Below are 21,454 nucleotides of genomic sequence, written 5' to 3' on the forward strand. Positions count from 1 at the left end.
TCTGTGGCACGTGATCTATTTGTCAGCCATTTTTATGTTAATGCAAGTTATTGCTAGTTTGACCACCAGAGGGCATCTTTGAGAAGCATTTGGTAGTCTTCCATATTGGCATTAAAAGAGAATTTAAAACCTTGTTTGTAATAACATAGTACATGGGATTTATTTTAAGAAATTTGGCTTAATTCATTGGATTAATATTATGGTGTTTCTATTCAGAAAAAAACTAAAAACTAAACCCTCAGTGTTTCCGTTAGGATGGAATGGAAAATATGGCGCTGTACAACGGAAAAAAGGAGTAGGCTGTCCTTGTAAATAAGAATTTGTTCTTAACTGAGTTGCCTAGTTAAATACAGGTTACAATAAGAGCATAACATTTCTGCACCCTAATTTTCTAATTCTTGTCTAACCAATACCCAAACGGAGATTAAGTGAAGATAAAAATCTCATTGATTTATCAATACCGGTCCCCATGCTTGTCTCAGAGCAGGGCGAAACGGTGCTAAAATAGTTGTAGGCTTTTGCTTCTAACTTCAATATGCTCTGTAAATAAATAAGACCTACACCATTTTTAACAGCACATTACTCAACCAACACTAGTGAGACTCATTTCGCCTATGGTAGGCCTACAGTATATCGAAGGGGGGAAAAAATAAATGACGTGACTCTCCACCAATAATTACATTTAGAGGATTGGAGGACACAAAATTAATATCTAAGGGGCATTTTCTGTTAGATATTCTCACAGATCCTAAGGCGCTTTCACATAATTCTAAATGAATTAACCTGTTTGGGCTGCAGGGGCAGTATTGAGTAGCCAGATAAAAGGTGCCCATTTCAAACGGCCTCGTACTCAATTCTTGCTCGTACAATATGCATATTATTATTACTATTGGATAGAAAATACTCTCTAGTTTTTAAAACCGTTTGAATTATATCTGTGAGTCAAACAGAACTCATTTGGCACAAACTTCCTGACCAGGAAGTGGAAAGTCTGAAATCGAGGCTCTGTTCTACTTCCTGCCTATAAATGGGCATGATACGTGTTAGTATATATGCACTTCATAGACCTTCCCCTGGATGTCAAGAGGCAGTGAGAGAAGAAATTGAGTGTTTATCTTGGTCTGAAGTGGAATACAAGCTCTTTGTATGACGTGTCCCCCATTTCCTGTTTTCTGGAGAGCGCGAGGAGGCACCTGGATTTGCCTTCTGTTTAGCTGCCGTTATGGGCGACTAATATCTCTGGCTTTGATTTTATTTGATACATGTGATCATATCATCGTAAAGTATGTTTTTTCAATATAGTTTAATCCGTTTATTGAATTTTTTTCGGGAGTTTTGCCGTGTTCCGTTCTCTGAGTTTGTTGACATGGAGAGATTCGTGCCACTTGGCTAGTGTGCTTGCTAAATCGAGAGGGAAAATGGACGTTCTAAATCCAAACAACGATTGTTCCCGACAAAGGACCCCTTGTCCAACATTCTGATGAAAGATCAGCAAAAGTAAGAAACATTTTATGATGCTATTTCATATATCTGTCGTACATGTGAACTAGTCGTCGGCGCCCAGCTTTTGGGCACTCTAGCTATATCGAAGCTGGATGTCGTAATGAAGTTATTTTTAGAATTCTAACACGGCGATTTCATTAAGAACTAATGGATCTATCATTTCCTATACAACATGTATTTTTTAGTTATGTTTATGAATAGCTATTTGGTCAGAATATGTGTGTCAGAAAAAGTGTCAGAAAAATATCCGGACGTTGTGGGAAATAGTAGCTACGTTAGCACAATGTATAACCACTGATTTAAGCTCTAAATATGCACGTTTTTGAACAAAACATAAGTGTATGTATAAGCTGATGTTATAGGACGAAGAATATCAAGGTTAGTCAAAAATTATATATCTTTTGCTTGTTTGTTACGATCGCTAACCTTTTGCTGCTGGGGAATGGATTGTGTTTCTGGCTATTGTGGTAAGCTAATATAATGCTATATTGTGTTTTCGCTGTAAAACACTTAATAAATCGAAAATATTGTCTGGAATCACAAGATGCATGTCTTTCATTTGCTGTACACTATGTATTTTTCAGAAATGTTTTATGATGAGTAATTAGGTATTTGAAGTTGGTGTCTGTAATTATCATGGCTGCTTTCGGTGCAATTTCTGATTGTAGCTGCAATGTAAACTATGATTTATACCTGAAATATGCACATTTTTCGAACAAAACATAGATTTATTGAATAACATGTTATAAGACTGTCATCTGATGAAGTTGTTTGTTGGTTAGTTTGGTTGGTTCTTGGTTAGTTAGGTTGGCTTTGTGCATGCTACCTGTGCTGTGAAAAATGTCTGTCCTTTTTTGTATTTGGTGGTGAGCTAACATAAATATACGTGCTGTTTTTGCTGAAAAACATTTTAAAAATCGGACATGTTGGCTGGATTCACAAGATGTGTACCTTTCATTAGCTGTATTGGACTTGTTAATGTGTAAAAGTTAAATATTTAAAAAATATATATTTTGAATTTTGCGCCCAGCACTTGAGCTGGCTGTTGTCATAAGTGTACCGACGTCGGGCTTGCAGCCAGAAGAAGTTCAACTCTGTAACTGTTTTAAAGTCACCAATTGCCTCATGGTGAAATCCCTGAGCGGTTTCCTTCTTCTCCGGCAACTTAGTTCGGAAAGACGCCTGTATCTTTGTAGTGACTGGTGGTATTGATAGAGCATCCAAAGTGTAATTAATAACTTCACCATACTCAAAGGAATATTCATTGTCTGTTTTTAAAATGTATTTTCTAAATCTACCAATAGGTGCCCTTGGGAAGCCTCCCTGGTCTTGGTGGTTGAATCTGCGTTTGAAATCCACTGCTCGACTGAGGGACCTTATAGATATGTGTGGGATACAGAGATGAGGGAGTCATTGAAAAATCATGCTAAACACTATTGTTGCACATAGAGTGAGTCCCTGTAACTTATGTGACTTTTTAAGCAGCGTTTGGTTCCTGAACTTATTTAGGCTTGCCATAACAAAAGGGTTGAATACTTATTGACTCAAGACTTTTTCAGCTTTTCATTTCATAAACATAATTCCACTTTGACATTATGGGGTATTGTGCGTAGGACAGTGACAAAAAATGAAATGTAATCCAGTTAAATTCATGGTGTAATAAAACAAAATGTTGAAAAAGTTGTGAATACTTTCTGAAGGAATTGTATCTATCCCTGTCTGTCAATGCCTGAAAGGTTCCTCTCTCACTGCTGGAGTGCTGCCCAGAGGACCAGGCTCAGGCCTCTTGGAGAGGATAAGACTCCCACAGTAAGATAAGTGCCATAAAGAAGAGGTTACATGGCGTTAGTGGCCCTATGGAGAATGCAAGTGGCCCTAAGGACGGGGATAGAAGCCTGAAGAAAGGGAAATAGTGCTCCTTGTAGCAAGCTTTAAGATGCTTGCGGAGTATTGGATGTCTTACAAATGGAGGTTACAAACACACTAAGAAGGGTGTAACCCGCCCCATCAGGGTGGTTAAGGGCCCTAAGGAGTGAAGACATGTGCTATATGGTGAGTGGTAGGTGTTCTAGCTAAGGAAGGAGTTCATGGTATTTGGAAGGTGTCACAAACCGGCTCAAAGCCGTAACAAAAAGGGAGACACGGAATAACAAAATATATTTATTAACTAAGGTAACCTAAACGCAATTAACAATGGTGTGTGTAATCAGTAGTGTAAGTGAGTGTTTTGCTTGCATAAATGTGATAATGCGGGGTGTTGAAAGGTGCTAAAGCAAACAACCAAAAGGCCACAAAAATACCACAACAAAATCTATGAAGGTGTCTGCATGGAGAGAGTCTCCCCCAATGAATGTGGAAGAGGTCTATTTATCCTGGGACACACCCAGGCCCAGGTGTTTCCCATGTAGCTGACGACCCTCCCAACTCCACCCACCAGCATCCTAATAAGGAGACAAGAGCAAAGAGAGAATATGGCAGACAGAGTGGGAGGGTCGTCACAAAGGTTATGTGACCCCAAGGAGCTAAGAGGTCAGATGAAGCAGACGTAGTGGGGTTAGTAGCCATTACAGTAGAGTTAGAGGCCCTACAGGGGGAGATAGGGACCACATGGAGGGTGTAAATAAGGAGCCGTACGTACTGTATGTACAGCACCCAATGTCACAGGAAGGCATAAAAGGTCATCAATGGCATCAACCACCCGAGCCACTGCCTGTTCAAACCGCTACCATCCAGAAGGCGAGGTCAGTACAGGTGCATCGAAGCTGGGACCGAGAGACTGAAAAACACCTATCTCAAGGCCAGTAGATTGCTAAACAGCCATCACTAACTCAGAGAGGCTGCAGCCTACATTGAGACCCAATTACTGACTACTTTTAAAAGATGGATCACGAGTCACTTTAATGCCACTTTAATAATGTTTACATATCTTACAGTACATGTATATAGTGTATTTTTACACCATCTATTGCACCTTGCCTATGCCGCTCAGCCATCGGTCATCCATATACTTACATGTACATATTCTCAGTCACACCTTTAGATTTGTGTGTATTAGGTAGTTGTTGGGAAATTGTTAGATTACTTGTTAGATATTACTGCACTGCCAGAACTAGAAGCACAAGCATTTCGCTACACTCACATGAACATCTCCTAACCATGTGTATATGACAAATAACATCTGATTAGCACACAGAGTCCAGTCCGTTTAGAGAAGGGAACTGGCAGGGTTAAAATGGGTTTAAATTGGGACCTGTCAGCTGTTATACAGCACAGTTTAATATAAAATATTGGACTAGGAGCTGGGGCTAGGAGCTGCAGAGGCAGGCCATTGTTTGGGACGCTCTCATTATCTGTTCCTCAGCCCATTGGGACAGGTTCAAAAGACCACCCCTTTCTTTTATTTTATCCCCATATATTTCTCTCTTTCTTTTGCCTCATCCCTTGTTTTACCCCCTTAGTATGTTTTATTAACTTAATAAACCTTACTCTCTTTTTCACTTACCACTACTCTCAAGGACTGCTAGGGCCATGATCATCAGTCACAGTTCCACATTTCAGCAGGAGCCTGTGCATGATGCTATTACAAACATAGCATGACTTAACACCTACCACTACAAAGCATGTTACTTTATGATAAGCGCCTCAGCATTGCCCTCACATGTAGTTATGGTTTGTAATGTCACAGGGCTTGTGTTCATATGGCCAGTGTATCCTGCCTACCTCTGAATGAGTCCAGAGATCCTGCTATAATCTGCCATGTTATTGATCTGTTAAACACATATGTTTTGAGAGCTGTTCTAGATGATGGGTGCATGGTCACATATTGATTGTTGATGAGTGGGCTGTCTTTCCCTGGATCAATAGAAGCAGCATCAGGTTGTTAACAAGGTGGTTTCTGAGACATCGATCAATGTGGAGATGGAAATATAATATCACTTTATACTCCAATGGAACCCTCACATAGTTCAGTATTCACTAGACACAGGAGTCAGAGAGAAGGAGAGAGACTGATGAAAATAGAAAGATACACTACATGTCCAACAGTATGTGGACATCCCTTCAAATTCGTGGATTTGGCTATTTCAGCCACACCTGCTGCTGACAGGTGTATAAAATTGAGCACACAGCCATGCAATCTCCAAAGACAAACATTAGCAGTAGGATGGCCGTACTGAAGAGCACAGTGACTTTCAATGTGGCACCGCATATGATGCCACATTTCCAATGAGTCAGTTTGTCAAATTTCTGCCCTGCTAGAGCTGCCCCAATCAATTGTAGATGCTTTTATTGTGAAGTGAAAACATCTAGGAGCAACAACGGCTCAGCCATGAAGTGGTAGGCCATACAAGCTCACAGAACGGGATCGCCAAGTGATGAAGCGTGTAACAAGTAAAAATCGTCTGTGCTCGGTTGCAACACTCACTACCGACTTCCAAAGTGCCTCTGGAAGCAACGTCAACACAAGAACTGTTCATCGGGAACTTCATGAAATGGGTTTTCATGGCAGAGCAGCCACACACAAGCCTAAAATCACCATGCACAATGCCAAGTGTTGGCAGGAGTGGGGTAAAGCTCGCCGCCGTTGGATTCTGGATTAGTGGAAATGCGCTCTCTGGAGTGATGAATCATGCTTCACAATCTGGCAGTCTGATGGACGAATCTGGGTTTGGCGGATGCCAGGAAAACGCAACCTGCCCGAATTCATAGCGCCCACTGTAAAGTTTGGTGGAGGAGGAATAATGGTCTGGGTTTTTCATGGTTCGGGCTAGGCTCCTTAATTCCAGTGAAGGTAAATCTTAAATGTACAGTATATAATGACATTCTAGACGATTCTGTGCATTTAACTTTGTGGCAAAAGTTTGGGGAAGGCCCTTTCCTGTTTCAGCATGACAATGCCCCCGTGCACAAAGCGAGGTCCATACAGAAATGGTTTGTCGAGATCAGTGTGGAAGAACTTGACTGGCCTACACAGAGCCCTGACCTCAACTCAATAGAACACCTTTGGGATGAATTGTAACACCGACTGCGAGCCAGGCCTGATCGCCCAACATCAGTGCCCGACCTCACTAATGCTCTTCTGGCTGGATTGAAGCAGGTCCTCACAGCAATGTTCCAACATATAGTGGAAAGCCTTCCCAGAAGAGTGGAAGCTGTTATAGCAGCAAAGTGACCACCTCCATATTAATTCCCATGATTTTGGAATGTGATGTTGGACGAGCGGGTGTCCACATTATTTTGTTATGTAGTGTATGTGGGAAGAGAGTTTCTGATGACTATAAAAACTGTTAAATCCCCATTGATTGATGAGGAATTGAAAAAGTGTATAGTTGACAGGGATGAGGAAAAAGGAATGGCAAGTAAGTCTGGCTGCACAGCCGATTGGCAAACATACTGTACATTTTGAATTCATGTGACTAAACTGAACAAAAAGAAGAAGAAACTGTACTATGAAACAAACAAATTATTTAAAGGATGATAATAAAATGCCTTGGAGCACCTTAAATGAAATGTTGGACAAAAAGGCAAACTCGGCTCAATCATTCATAGAATCAGATGGCTCATTCATCAGAAAACCCACTGATATTGCCAACTACTTTAATGCATTTTTTATTGGCAAGGTTAGCAAACTTAGGCATGATATGCCAACAACAAATGCTGAACCTACATGTCCATGCATATCTGATCAAATGATGAAAGACAAGCATTGTGATTTTGAATTCCGTAAAGTGAGTGTGGAAGAGGTAAAAAAAAGTATTGTTGTCTATCAACAGTGACAAGCAACCTGGGTCTGAGAACTTGGATGGAAAATGACTTTGGATAATAGAGGACGATATTGTCACTCCTATTTGCCATCTCTTCAATCTAAGCCTACAGGAAGAATATACCCAAGAATAGCAAAGCACCCTTTTTTGGCTCAAATAGCCAACCAATCAGCATGATACCATCCTTTGTACATTTTGAGGGAAAATAGTGTTTGGCCAGATACAGTGCTATTTCACAGTAAACAAATTAACAACAGATTTTCAGCACGCTTATAAGGAAGTGCATTCAATATGTACAATGCTTGTCTTTCATAATTTGAATTAGAATTTACATAATTTGATCAGATATGCATGGACGTGTAGGTTCAGAATTTGTTGTTGGGATATCATGCCTAAGTTTGCTAACCTTACACAAGTGACTGATGATTGGCTGAGAGAAATTGATAATATAAAGATTGTGGGAGCTTTTTTGTGAGCCTTCATTGCACCTTTTTTTATGGGATTACATCCCTTGCTATATTGTGGATCGAGAGTTACCTAATAGAAAAGGATGTTTTTTAATGCAAGCCTCTCCAACATAATCGAGAAGATTCAGGTATTCTCCAAGACAGCTGTCTAGGCCCCTTACTTTTTTCAATATTTTAAATCAAATCAAATCAAATCAAATCAAATTTTATTAGTCACATACACATGGTTAGCAGATGTTAATGCGAGTGTAGCGAAATGCTTGTGCTTCTAGTTCCGACAATGCAGTAATAACAACAAGTAATCTAACCTAACAATTCCACAACTACTACCTTATACACGCAAGTGCAAAGGGATAAAGAATATGTACATAAAGATATATGAATGAGTGATGGTACAGAACGGCATAGGCAAGATGCAGTAGATGGTATAGAGTACGGTATATACATATGAGATGAGTACTGTAGGGTATGTAAACATAAAGTGGCATAGTTTAAAGTGGCTAGTGGTACATGTATTACATAAAGATGGCAAGATGCAGTAGATGATATAGAGTACAGTATATACATATACATATGAGATGGGTAATGTAGGGTATGTAAACATTATATTAAGTGGCATTGTTTAAAGTGGCTAGTGGTACATTTTTACATAATTTCCATCAATTCCCATTTTAAAGTGGCTGGAGTTGAGTCAGTATGTTGGCAGCGGCCGCTAAATGTTAGTGGTGGCTGTTTAACAGTCTGGTGGCCTTGAGATAGAAGCTGTTTTTCAGTCTCTCGGTCCCTGCTTTGATGCACCTGTACTGACCTCGCCTGACCTTTAATGACATGCCACTGGCTCTGAGTAAAGCCTGTGGGTCTATGGTTGCTGATGACTCAACACTATACACGTCAGCTATGACAGCAAGTGAAATCACTGCAACATTTAACAAAGAGCTGCAGTTAGTTTCAGAATGGGTGGCAAAAAATAAGTTAGTCGAAAATATATATATATAAAAAAAAAGCATTGTACCTGAGACAAATAATTCACTAAACCCTAAACCTCAACTACATTTTGTAATGCATACTGTGAAAATGTATCAAGTTTAGGAGACTGTATTGTAAACTGTCATGGAAAAAACATATTCGTGTAACAGTAGCTAAGATGGGAAGAGGTCTGTCCATAATAAAGCTTTTTAACAACGCTATCAACAAGGCAGGTCGTACAGGCCCTAGTTTTGACACATCTGGACTACAGTGCAGTCGTGTGGTCAGGTGCCACAAAGAGGGACTTAGAAAAATTACAATTGCCCCAGAACAGGGCAGCACGGCTGGCTCTTAAATGTACACGAAGAGTGAACAATAATAATATGCATGCCAATCTCTCCTGACTCGAAGTAGAGGAGAGATTGACTTCATCACTACTTGTATTTTTGAGAGGTATTGGCATATTGAATGCACCAAGCTGTCTGTTCAAGAGAGAGAGGGAGAAAACCGTTAAAGTTACATATCGCAATATTATTTTGGATGATATTGTATCGATACTTTGACTCCGAGTATGAACTGTTTTTGCTGGGGTACTGTATTCTGTGAGATAGAATTACAGTACCATTTGAAATACAGCAATTGCTGCCCACAACATTTTCCCACAATGCACCATAATTAAAAGTATGCTGCAGTAAAACTTTTCACGGTATTTTACTGTTTATAATATCAAGTTTACATAGAATAGATAGACAGACTGTACTGTGATTAATTTAAAGAGTGTGAGAGAGAGAGAGAGATATATTATAAATATATAACAGAGATGATTAAAGCTAAAGAAAAACATAGTTTCCTAATCACACAAGCTATGATTGTTATTATTATCACGATTTCTGAGCTAATTATTAATTTAACTAAAAGAATAATGGTCTAATACCCACAGCTATGTAAAGTATGCTGCTCTCGTTCCGTTTCCACTTGTTGAACATAGCCTATCTCTTCAGGAAGTCATTAGACTGAAGTACTTTGCTATCCAACGGTCTAGGCAAGCAGATACGGGAAGAATTATATTGTCTATGTCTCTCTGTTAGTGTGTGTGTGATTCTGTGATACGATTAGAGTTTAAAGGGTTTTTTCTCCTCAGATGGATTGTCAGATCAGCAGAGCCAAACAAGACGGTTCCTTGTTGGCCTTTATAGACTGAACCCTCGTTTAGTTGATTGACACAAAAAAAATATTGTTCAGGAAAACAATAGCTGCCAATTATCCACTGCTCCCTCTTTGTTTGTGTGTGTGTGCGTGTGTGTGTCTGGGGCCGCACCAGGAAAAGATGCTTCAATGTTTTCCTTGGCGGGTCTTCCACAGAAATGCACAGGTATATCAGAGAGAAAAAAGATTTTGTGATCTTTTCATGGGGTCAAACGTCAAAAGTGTGCTCTTTCTAACTTAATGACAATAAAACTTCAATTCTTTTAATTTGATTTCAGGAAATGTTAAACTTTTAGTGTATTTAAGTTTTAAAGGTCCAATGGCGTCGTTTTTGTATCTCAATATCTCAATTTCACCTATTGGGCTCAGGGATTTGAACCAGCAACCTTTCAGTTACTGGCCAAATGCACTTAACCGCTAGGCTACCTGCCACAGCCTATATTGTGATAATCACGATTCTCACAATTCTATATTATTTGCGATTAGATACTGTGATTTTATTGTGATTTGATGTTCCAAACATATTGCTCCTTATATGTCTGCTGCAGAGACAAAAGAGAGCATGAGAAAACGAGTTTTGATCAGTCAGGAAAATAAAAGTGCTGAAAACATGTTGGCTCAATATTTGAAAAGAAGATGGAGAACAAGCTTCAGGGAAAATTTCCGGAATTTTGGTGCACGTACAGCCGACTATTGCTAGCTAACCCTACCTACAGTAGACAATTATTTTTTTTAACAAATAAATAAATATATATATACAGTGGGGAGAACAAGTATTTGGTACACTGACGATTTTGCAGGTTTCCTACTTACAAAGCATGTAGAGGTCTGTAATTTTTAATCATAGGTAGACTTCAACTGTGAGAGACGGAATCTAAAACAAAAATCACATTGTATGATTTTTAAGTAATTAATTTGCATTTTATTGCATGACATAAGTATTTGATCACCTACCAACCAGTAAGAATTCTGGCTTGCATCATGCTGTGGGGATGTTTTTCATCGGCAGGGACTGTTAAACTGGTCAGAATTGAAGGAATGAGGGATGGTGCTAAATACAGGGAAATTCTAGAGGGAAACCTGTTTCAGTCTTCCAGAGATTCGAGACTGGGTCGGAGGTTCACCTTCCAGCAGGACAATGACCCTAAGCATACTGCTAAAGCAACACTCAAGTGGTTTAATGGGGAAACAGTTAAATGTCTTGGAATGGCCTAGTCAAAGCCCAGACCGCAATCCAATTGAGATTCTGTGGTATGACTTAAAGATTGCTGTACACCAGAGGAACCCATCCAACTTGAAGGAGCTGGAGCAGCTTTGCCTTGAAGAATGGGCAAAAATCCCAGTGTCTAGATGTGCCAAGCTTTTAGAGACATACCCCAAGAGACTTGCAGCTGTAATTTCTGCAAAATGTGGCTCTACAAAGTTTAGCTTTGGGGGGGTGAATAGTTATGCACGCTCAAGATTTCAGTTTTTTTGTCTTATTTCTTGTTTGTTTCACAATAAAAACAATTTTGCATCTTCAAAGTGGTAGGCATGCTGTGTAAATTTAAATGATGCAACCCCCCAAAAAATCAATTTTAAATCCAGGTTGTAAGGCAACAATATAGGAAGAATTACAAGGTGGGTGAATACTTTCGCAAGCCACTGTACATCAGTGCTGCATTGTTGTGGGAGCTAGCACATACTTTAAGCATTCGTCTTAAGCCTAGACATCCCGCTAGTGGGACAACTTCTGGTGAAACTGGAGGACGCGCAATTCATATAAATAATGATAAAAATTATGGATTTTAAACATTTATGAACATATCTTATATCGGTTGAAAGCTTAAATTCTTGTTAATCTAACTGTTCTGTCTGATTTACAGTAGCTATTACAGCGAAAACATGCCATGCGATTGTTTGAGGACGGCGTCCCACATCAAAATATTTTTCCACCGGCACAGGTTTCATAAATTCCCAAATAGCGACTAAATGTTCACTTACTTTTTGAAAATCTTCCTCTGATTTGTCATCCAAAGGGTCCCAGCTATAACATGTAGTGTCGTTTTGTTAGATAAAATCCTTCTTTATAGCCCAAAAAGTCTGTTTAGTTGGCGCCATCGATTTGAGTAATCCACTCGTTCAACATGCAGAGAAAGTAATCCGAAGATCTACCCCTAAACTTTGTTTCAACAAGTCAAAATACATTTCTATTTACTCCTAAAATGTAATCAAATTATAATATTTCTTACGGAAAGAAGTATGTTCAATTGGAAACCAATTTTAGCAGGTGCGTCCTGTCTTCATGGCGTGCGCAAACACAAATTTCCAAAACGGTGTCCCTGTACTGAAACTGATGTTTCTTATTCGTTTTTGAAGTTACAATCCTGAAACCTGGAACATAGACTGCTGACACCATGTGGAATTCATAGGAATTGCATCCAGGGACCTTATACTTGCCATTCTAAGAGGATGGTCTCTAAAAAAAATATCTGGTTGGTTTTTTGGGGGATTTTCTCCTACCATATCTATTGTGTTATATTCTCCTACATTATTTTAACAATTCCACAACCTTCGAAGTGCTTTCTTTCCAATGGTACCAATTATATGCATATCCTGGCTTCAGGGCCTGAGCAACAGGCAGTTTACTTTGGGCATGTCAGTCAGGCGGAAATTGAGAAAAAAAGGGGCCTAGCCCTAAGATTAAGCATTTCGATGTCCCTTTTATACCTGTTGTAAATTGTGTTGTAACTAATCAATGTAAGTCGCTCTGGATAAGAGCGTCTGCTAAATGACTTAAATGTAAATGTAAATAAAGAGACGAGAGGGTTTGTGTAACTTACCCTCAGAGGAAGACCGAGTTTTTCAGTGGAGACAGGACAGAGAAGCAGGCATTGAGGTAAATATGGAGATTCAGAAGCATTTCTGGCCGGGACAGAGAACCTCTGTCTACACTTGACACTGACATAAGACTTCTGCTATCAGACTACTATCACATTGAAAAGACAGGTCTAAACACACAAAAGTTGCATTGTGGTTGGATTGTGTTCAGATCTGGCTGACCACTTCAGGAGGTGGTCAGGGACACATTGTCTGCAGATTTCTCCTCAGTCTGGATGCAATCAGGCTACCGAAAGCGCACACAGTGGGAGACGTCATCAGCACTCTCCAGAAAACGTGTATTTTGGGAGAGAGAGGAATCTTTGGAGGAATCTTTGCTGGCTTCATAAATGCTAGCCATCTGGCTTATTTAGAAGAAAAAAATGTGTTTGTCTGGAGTCATGCTAACTTCTTTGCAATCCCTTTACCTTTGCTTGCTATCTTGCTGGTTAGTTAGAGGTTAACTGGCTAGCTAGCTGCAGTAGTTGGCTAACTGACTGCCATCAAGTTGTTGTTGTGATTATTATCATTTTTAGCCTATTCCACCATTTGCAGAATGCATACTGTCATTTGAATATAGTGTGGGAAAAGGGAATCCGGACACAATGTGGATAATTATGCTCGACATTTACAGTCCCTTCAGAAAGTATTCACACCACTTGACTTTTTCCATATTTTGTTGTGTTACAGCCTGAATTAAAAATGTATTACATTTTGATTTTGTGTCACTGGTCTACACCGAATACCCCATAATATCAGTGGAATTATGTTTTTAGAAATGTTTACAAATTAATAAAACACGTAAATCTGAAACGGCTTGAGTCAACAAGTTTTCAAGCCTTTTCTTATGGCAAGCCTAAATAGGTTCAGGAGTAAAAATATGCTTACCAAGTCACATAATAACTTGCATGGACTCACTCTGTGTGCAGTAATAGTGTTTAATATGATTTTTATTGACTGCCTAATTTCAGTACTCCACACAAGCAATTATCTGTAAAGTCCCTCCGTCGAGCAGAACATTTCAAACACAGACTCAACCACAAAGACCTGGGATGATTTCCAATTCCTCGCAAAGAAGGGTGGCTATTGGTAGATGGGAAGAAGAAAAAACAGACATTGAATATCCCTTTGATTATGGTGAAGATATTAATTACACTTTGAATGATGTATCAATACACCCAGTCACTACAAAGATACAGGCATCCTTCCTAACTCAGTTGCCAGAGATAAGGAAAACACTCAGTGATTTCACACAATGAGGCCAATGGTGACTTTAAAACAGTTACAGAGTTTAATGGGTGTGATAGGACAAAACTGAAGATGGATCAACAACATTGTAGTTACTCCACAATACTAACCTAAATGACAGTGTGAAAAGAAGGAAGGCTGTACAGAATACAAATATTCCAAAACATGCATCCTGTTTGCAATAAGGCACGAAAGAAAAATAAATGCACAAAAATGTGGCAAACAAATTAACTTTGTTCTGAATACAAAAGCGTTATGTTGAGACAAATCCAAAAGAACAAATCACTGCGTACCATTCATCATATGTTCAAGCATGGTGGTGGCTGCATCATGTTATATGTATACTTGTCATCTGCAAGGACTAGGGAGTTGTTTAGGATAAAAAATAAAAGGAATAAAGCTAAGCACAGGCAAAATCCAAGTAGAAAACCTGGTTCACTCTGATTCAACAGACACTGGGAAACAAATTCACCTTTCAGCAGGAAAGTAACCTGAAACACAAGGCCAAATATACACGAGTTGTTTACCAAGAGGACAGTGAATGTTCTCGAGTGGCCTAGTTACAGTTTTGACTTAAATCGACTTGAAATCTATAGCAAGACTTGAAAAAGGCTGTCTAGCAATGACCACAACCAACTTAACAGAGGGAATTTAAAAAGAATAATATGCAAATAATGTTCAATCAAGATATGTAAAGCTCTTAGAGACTTACCCAGAAATACTCACAACTAGGTTCGCTGCCAATGGTTATTCTAACATGTATTGACTTAGGGGTGTGGATACTTATGTAAATTAGATATTTCTGTATTGAATTTTGAATACATTTGCAAACATTTCTAAAAACATGTTTTCACTTTGTCATTATGGGGGTGAGATGGGTGAGAAAAATTAAATATTTAATCCATTTTGAATTCAGGCTGTAACAACAAAAGGTGGATTTTTTAAAAGCTTTTATTTAACTAGACAAGTCAGTTAAGAACAAATTATTATTTTCAATGTCGGCCTAGGAACAGTGGGTTCAGGAGCAGAACGACAGATTTTTACCTTGTCAGCTCGGGGATTCAATCTTGCAACCTTCCGGTTACTATTTCAATGCTCTAACCACTAGGCTACCTGCTACCCCACATAATAAGTCAAAGGGTATTAATACCTTCTGAAGGCACTTTAAAGGTAATTGTAGATGCATGATGTGTTTGGAATTCCATCATCAGAACTCAATGATCAGAATGCAAAAGCTGCATGAACAGTCAAATCACACTCAAGCCTCAAAGCAGCATAGTATAAGACTCACACACAAACACACACTCACTCAGAGACCACTTACAGCAACAGTACGCGTTTGAGGAATCACCATGGAAACCCATGTACAGGAAAGGAACTTCCAGAAGGAAGGAGGATAAAGGGGATTTCAGAGAAATCTCTTTCTCAGGCTGTCAGAGACAAAGATCTGCTTGCGCTAGTATGGTAAAGACAGAACCTAGGGTATGCACAGGGATATGGGGAGTACCTGAAAATATTGTCTCTCTCGGATCAATGGTCATTCAATAGTCAACTGGTCAAGTCGTTGCTTCATACTGCATTTACACAGCAGCCTTACGGAATTGGGACGTTAACGTTAAGAAAAAATCCCTTACCGAGATAATATATATATATTTTTTTACAAAATGTATTTTGGTCTATTACTCAACAGCTAACTCACCTGTAAGAATCACATGTAATCAGATTACTTTACAATTTTGGACAGGGTAACTAGTAACTGTAAGGGATTACATTTAGACAGTAACCTACCCAAACCCTGTGTAAGGACATAAGTAAACAAGAAAATGCTCATCCAGAAGCGGCGCTCCTAATAGCCGGGGACTTGAATGCAGGCAAACTTAAATCCATTTTACCGAATTCCTACCAGCATGTTGTTACGAATCCCGCCGAGGATGGTGCCTCTTCCCGTTCGGGTGGCGCTCGGCGGTCGTCGTCTCCGGTCTACTAGCTGCCACCGATCCCCTTTTCTGTTTTCTTTTGAGTTTGTCTAATTGGTATCACCTGTTTTGTGTTTAGGGTAGGGGGTATTTAAACCCAGTTGGCCCGCCGACTTTTGTGCGGGCTTGTTTTTCTGTTTGTGTTGGTGGTGTTTTGTATAGTGGATTTCAGTCCTATTTCATGTTGGACAGTATTTTGACGCGCCCGTTGTTTGTGTGGCGTCGCCGCTTCTAAGATTATTTCTGGGTGAAATAATAAATATCCACTTGATCAAGGTTACCCTGCTCTCTGCACCTGACTCCTTCATTTCCACCATCGGAATTGTGACACATGTCACATGTTGAAACAGAAAAAAAAGAACTGTAGACCACCATTATTCCACATACACAAATGCATACAAAGCTGTCCCTCGCCCTCCATTTGGCAAATCTGACAATATTTATATCCTCCTGATTCCTGCTTTTAAGCAAAAACTAAACAAGGAAGTACCAGTGACTCGCTCAATATGGAAGTATCAGATGACGCGGATGCTACACTACAGGACTGTTTTGCTAGCACAGACTGGAATATGTTCCGGGATTCATCCAATGGCATTGAGGAGAATACCACCTCAGTCACCGGTTTCATTAATAAGTTCATTGACGATGTCATCCCCACAGTTACCGTAACTACATATCCCAACCAAAGCCATGGATAACAGGCAGCATCCCCCCGAGCTTAAGGCTAGAGCTGCCCCTTACAAGGATCGGGACACTAATCTGGACACTTATAAGAAATCCCGCAATGCCCTCAGACGAACCATCAAACAGGCAAAGCATCAATACAGGACTAAGATTGAATCCTACTACACCGGCTCTGATGCTAGTCGGATGTGGCAGGGCTTGCAAACAATTACGGCCTACAAAGGGAAAACCAGCCGTGAGCTCCCCAGTGAAGCGAACCTACCGGAAGAGCTAAATGCCCTTTATGCTCGCTTCAAAGCAAGCAAAACTGAAGCGTGCATGATAGAAACAGCTGTCCCAGACGACTGTGTGATCACACCTCTCCGTAGCCGATGTGAGCAAGACCTTTGATCAGGTCAAGATTCACAAGGCCGTGTGGCGGATTACCAAGATGTGTACTCAGAGCATACGCGGACCAACTGGCAAGTGTCTTCAAATATATTTTCAACCTCTCCCTGACCAATACTGCAATACCTACCTGTTTCAAGCAGACCACCCTGTTTCCAAGAGAGTGAAGATAACCTGCCTAAATAACTACCGGCCCGTACCACTCACGTCAGTAGCCATGAAGTGCTTTGAAAGGATGGTCATGGTTCACATCAACACCATCATTCTGGAAACCCTAGACCCACTCCAATTCGCATATTGCCCCAACAGATCCACAGATGACAAAATCTCAATTGCACTCCACACTGCCCTTTCCCACCTGGACAAAAGGAACACTTATGTGAAAATGCTGTTCACTGACTACAGCTCAGCGTTCAGCACCATAGTGCCCACAAAGCTTATCACTAAGCTAAGGACCCGGGGACTAAACACCTCCCTCCGCAACTGGATCCTGGACTGCCTGATGGGCAAACCCCAGATGGTCAGGGTAGGCATCAACACATCTGCCACGCTGATCCTCAACAATGTGCTCAGTCCCCTCCTGTACTCCCTGTTCACCCACGACCGCGCGGCCAAGCATGACTCCAACACCATCATTAAGTTTGCTGATGACACAAAGGTGGTAGGCCTGATCACCGACAACGATGAGACAGCCTGTAGAGAGGAGATCAGAGACCTGGCACTGTGGTGCTAGGACAACAATCACTTCCTCAGCGGAGGAAGACAAAGGAGCTGATCGTGGACTACGGGAAAAGGAGGGCCGGACACGCCCCCATTCACATCGATGGTGCTGTAGTGGAGTGGGCCGAGATTTTGAGGTTCCTTTCTCTCCACATCACCAACAAACTGTCATGGTCCAAACACACCAAGACAGTCATGAAGAGGGCACGACAATACCTTTTCCCCCTCAGGAAACTGAAAAGATTTTGCATGGGTCCCCAGATCCTCAAAAAGTTATACAGCAACACCATCAAGAGCATCCTTACCGGTTTAATCACCTCCTGGTACGGCAACTGCTAGTTATCCGACAATAAGTCGTTACAGAGGGTAGTGTATACGGCTCAGTACATCACTGGGGCCAAGCTTCCTGTCATCCAGGACCTCTATACCAGGCGGTGTCAGAGGAAGGCCCTAAAAATTGTCAAAGACTCCAACGACACTATTCATAGACTGTTCTCTCTGCTACCGCACGGCAAGCAGTACCGGAGCACCAAGTCTATGTCCAAGAGGCTTCTAAACAGCTTCTACCCCCAAGCCATAAGACTCCTGAACATCTAGTCAAATGGCTACCCAGACTATTTGCATTGCCCCCCCCCCCCCCCTCCCATCTCCACACCACTGTCACTCTCAGTTGTCATCTATGCATAGCCACTTTAATAACTCTACCTACATGTACATACTACCTCAACTAACCGGTGCCCCTGCAGATTGACTCTGTACCGGCACCCCCCTGTAAATATTGTTATTTTTTACTGCTGCTCTTTAATTACTTGTTACTTTTATCTCTTATTCTTATCTGTATTTTTTTGAAACTGCACTGTTGGTTCGGGGCTCATAAGTAAGCATTTCACTGTAAGCTTGTATTCGGCGCATGTGACTAATACATTTGATTTGATTTTGATTTGATCACTGGGGCCAAGCTTCCTGCCATCCAGGACCTATATACCAGGCAGTGTCAAAGGAAGGCCCAAAATAATGTCACAGACTCCAGTCAACCGAGTCATAGACTGTTCTCTCTGCTACTGCATGGCAAGGGTACCAGAGCACCAAGTGTAGTTTGTAACTAAGCATTTCACGGTAAGGTCTACACCTGCTGTTTTTCGGTGCGTGTGACAAGTACAATTTGATTTTGATTTGATTTACAATGATGGTTACGGCAGATACTGATTGGTTTTCTGATCGACGCCCCTACCTTTTTTTTAAGGTATGCTTTTCTGTATTCCCAGTCATGTGAAATCCACAGATTAGGGCCCAATAAATGTATTTAAATTGACTGATTTCCTTTAATGAACTGTAACTCAGTAAAATCTTTGAAAATGTTGCATGTTGCGTTTATATTTATATTTTGGTTTAGTATAGCTTATTTGTTGAGATATAATGTCAAATCGGACAATTAACCATCTAACAAGCTAATTGGCATGCATGATGTATCAGCTTTTACAATATCATCACATCGCTTGAAGTTATAGGCGATGTAAAATGTGGCGTGCACTGGGTTCAAGCGAATTTAAATACAAGCTAGCTAGCTATAGCCACACTAACGTTACGGGTTGCAACGATTTCCAAATAGACTTGCCACTGTGTTACATCCTGCATACCTGTTGGGTTTGCACTGGCTAATTATCTTCCTCATTCATTTCAGGGTCAGATACTACCTTGCGGCATTGCTGGGCTAAAGTTACAGTAGCATTTCTGATTATGTAGCCATGTTGTGAGTTACCTTTTGGCTAGTATGTTTCCAGGAAAGATTCTGGCTTCAGTGAAAGCTGTTTTTAAAATACTTATTGACGAGTATGGTTGAAAAAAACAACACGTAATAGCTTTATGATACTTCGAGATCATTGTTTATTTAAATTAAGTGAAACTAAAATGGCTGGAGTGAACCTTAAGGAAACATTTTCACTACACTTCCCTCTATCCTCTTCTTTCTCTTCCTTCCTCCCCTTACTCCACCCAATCCACTGGAGCAGAGGCACACACAAAAAGAGAGAGAGGTGAATGCGGAGATAAATAAAAAATTCTAACACTCCAACACTGACGAACTGTGAGATAATTCCCAAACTTTGGGCCTACAGTAACAATATCACAGCCAAAGAGGAAGCAGCAGGGTCGGAGTAGGAACAGTTTCCTGTGAGCAAGCCCTGCTGAGATAAAGACACCCGGTATACTCTACAAACGTTTTATTGTTCTCTCTCTTATAGAAAACTCACACACATGCACAAACAGTGCAGGAGACAGTGAGTATTTACTGTGGGATTCATGTTGAGCATCTACTCCAGCATCTCTTTACACTCTCACGTCAAAGTACACACTGATGGATCTCTATACTGTCAATCAGGTTGTTGTCACTGTGTGTGTGTGTGTGTCTGTTGGTCTACGTGCCTGCATGAGTGTTGTCTGGTCCTGAGAGAGAAGGCTTAGCCCCCCCCCCCCCCCCCCCACTTCTCAGACATTTCACATTTTAGATTGGTGATCAGTTGACTAATTGAATCAGGTGTACCAGTCTAGGGTTAAAACTCAAACGTGAAACGGTTTAGCCAATCAAAATGAGGGAGAAATCAATGAGTCTTATTTGTACAATTGTCTCTAAAGAATGGTTAACCAACCAAAAGTAACAGCCTAATCTTAGGACAACCAATTATATCACTTTCTCACAGATCACATCACAAGCCTCTGAACCATTGCAATCCAGGAGAGAGAGAAGAGAGGATCCTGCACTACAGAAAGATAGACACTGTGCTCTGAAAAATCTCTCTAGTGGTCTGTCACAGAGACAGATAAACTAATCCCCTGATAGCTCCTCAAGGCTTAGTGTGTGTGTCTGTGTGTATTCACTTTCATATATTTACAACATATCTCGGCAGGCTGACTGTAGGCTCCTCAGTCACTGTTCTGATTAAGGCCTTGTACAGACATACAGACAGACAGGAAGACAGACAGAGATGAAGGCAGGGACAAACCTAGCAGTGCTGCAGTTCTTGACACAAACTGGTACACCTGGAAACTACTGCAATACCCTGTTCAAAGCCACTTAAATATTTGTCTTGCCCATTCATCCTCTGAATGGCATACATAAACAATCCATGTCTCAATTGTCACAAGGCTTAAAAATCCTTCTTTTACCTGTCTCCTCCCCTTCATCTACATTGATTTGAAGTGGATATAACAAGTGACATCAATAAGGGATCATAGCTTTCACCTGGATTCACCTGGTCAGTCTATGTCATTGAAAGAGCATAATGTTTTGTGCACTCTGTATATGCTCCAGAAGGAGCCGAGCCCACACCAGCCCCTGCAGCACAGCTCTGGGGTCCATCCACAAATTTGTAAACACAAATAGCATCTCACACTTTCTGGTCTTCCACACTGCCATTTTTGCCTGCCCAAACAGGTTGTTTAATAGGGATCGAACCTGGTTCTGTAGTGATGCCTCTAGCACTGCAATGATGTGCCGTAGACCACTGACCCACTCAGGAGGCCCAAAGGGGTTCACTAATCAATACAAGCACTACAGACCTCCTATTCCCATCTCTTCCCACATTTACAGTTGAAGTCAGAAGTTTACATACACTTAGGTTGGAGTTATTAAAACTCGTTTTTCAGCCACTCAACAAATTTCTTGTTAATTAACAAACTA

Source organism: Salvelinus fontinalis, chromosome 12, assembly GCF_029448725.1.
Source record: "Salvelinus fontinalis isolate EN_2023a chromosome 12, ASM2944872v1, whole genome shotgun sequence".
Lineage (NCBI taxonomy): Eukaryota > Metazoa > Chordata > Actinopteri > Salmoniformes > Salmonidae > Salvelinus > Salvelinus fontinalis.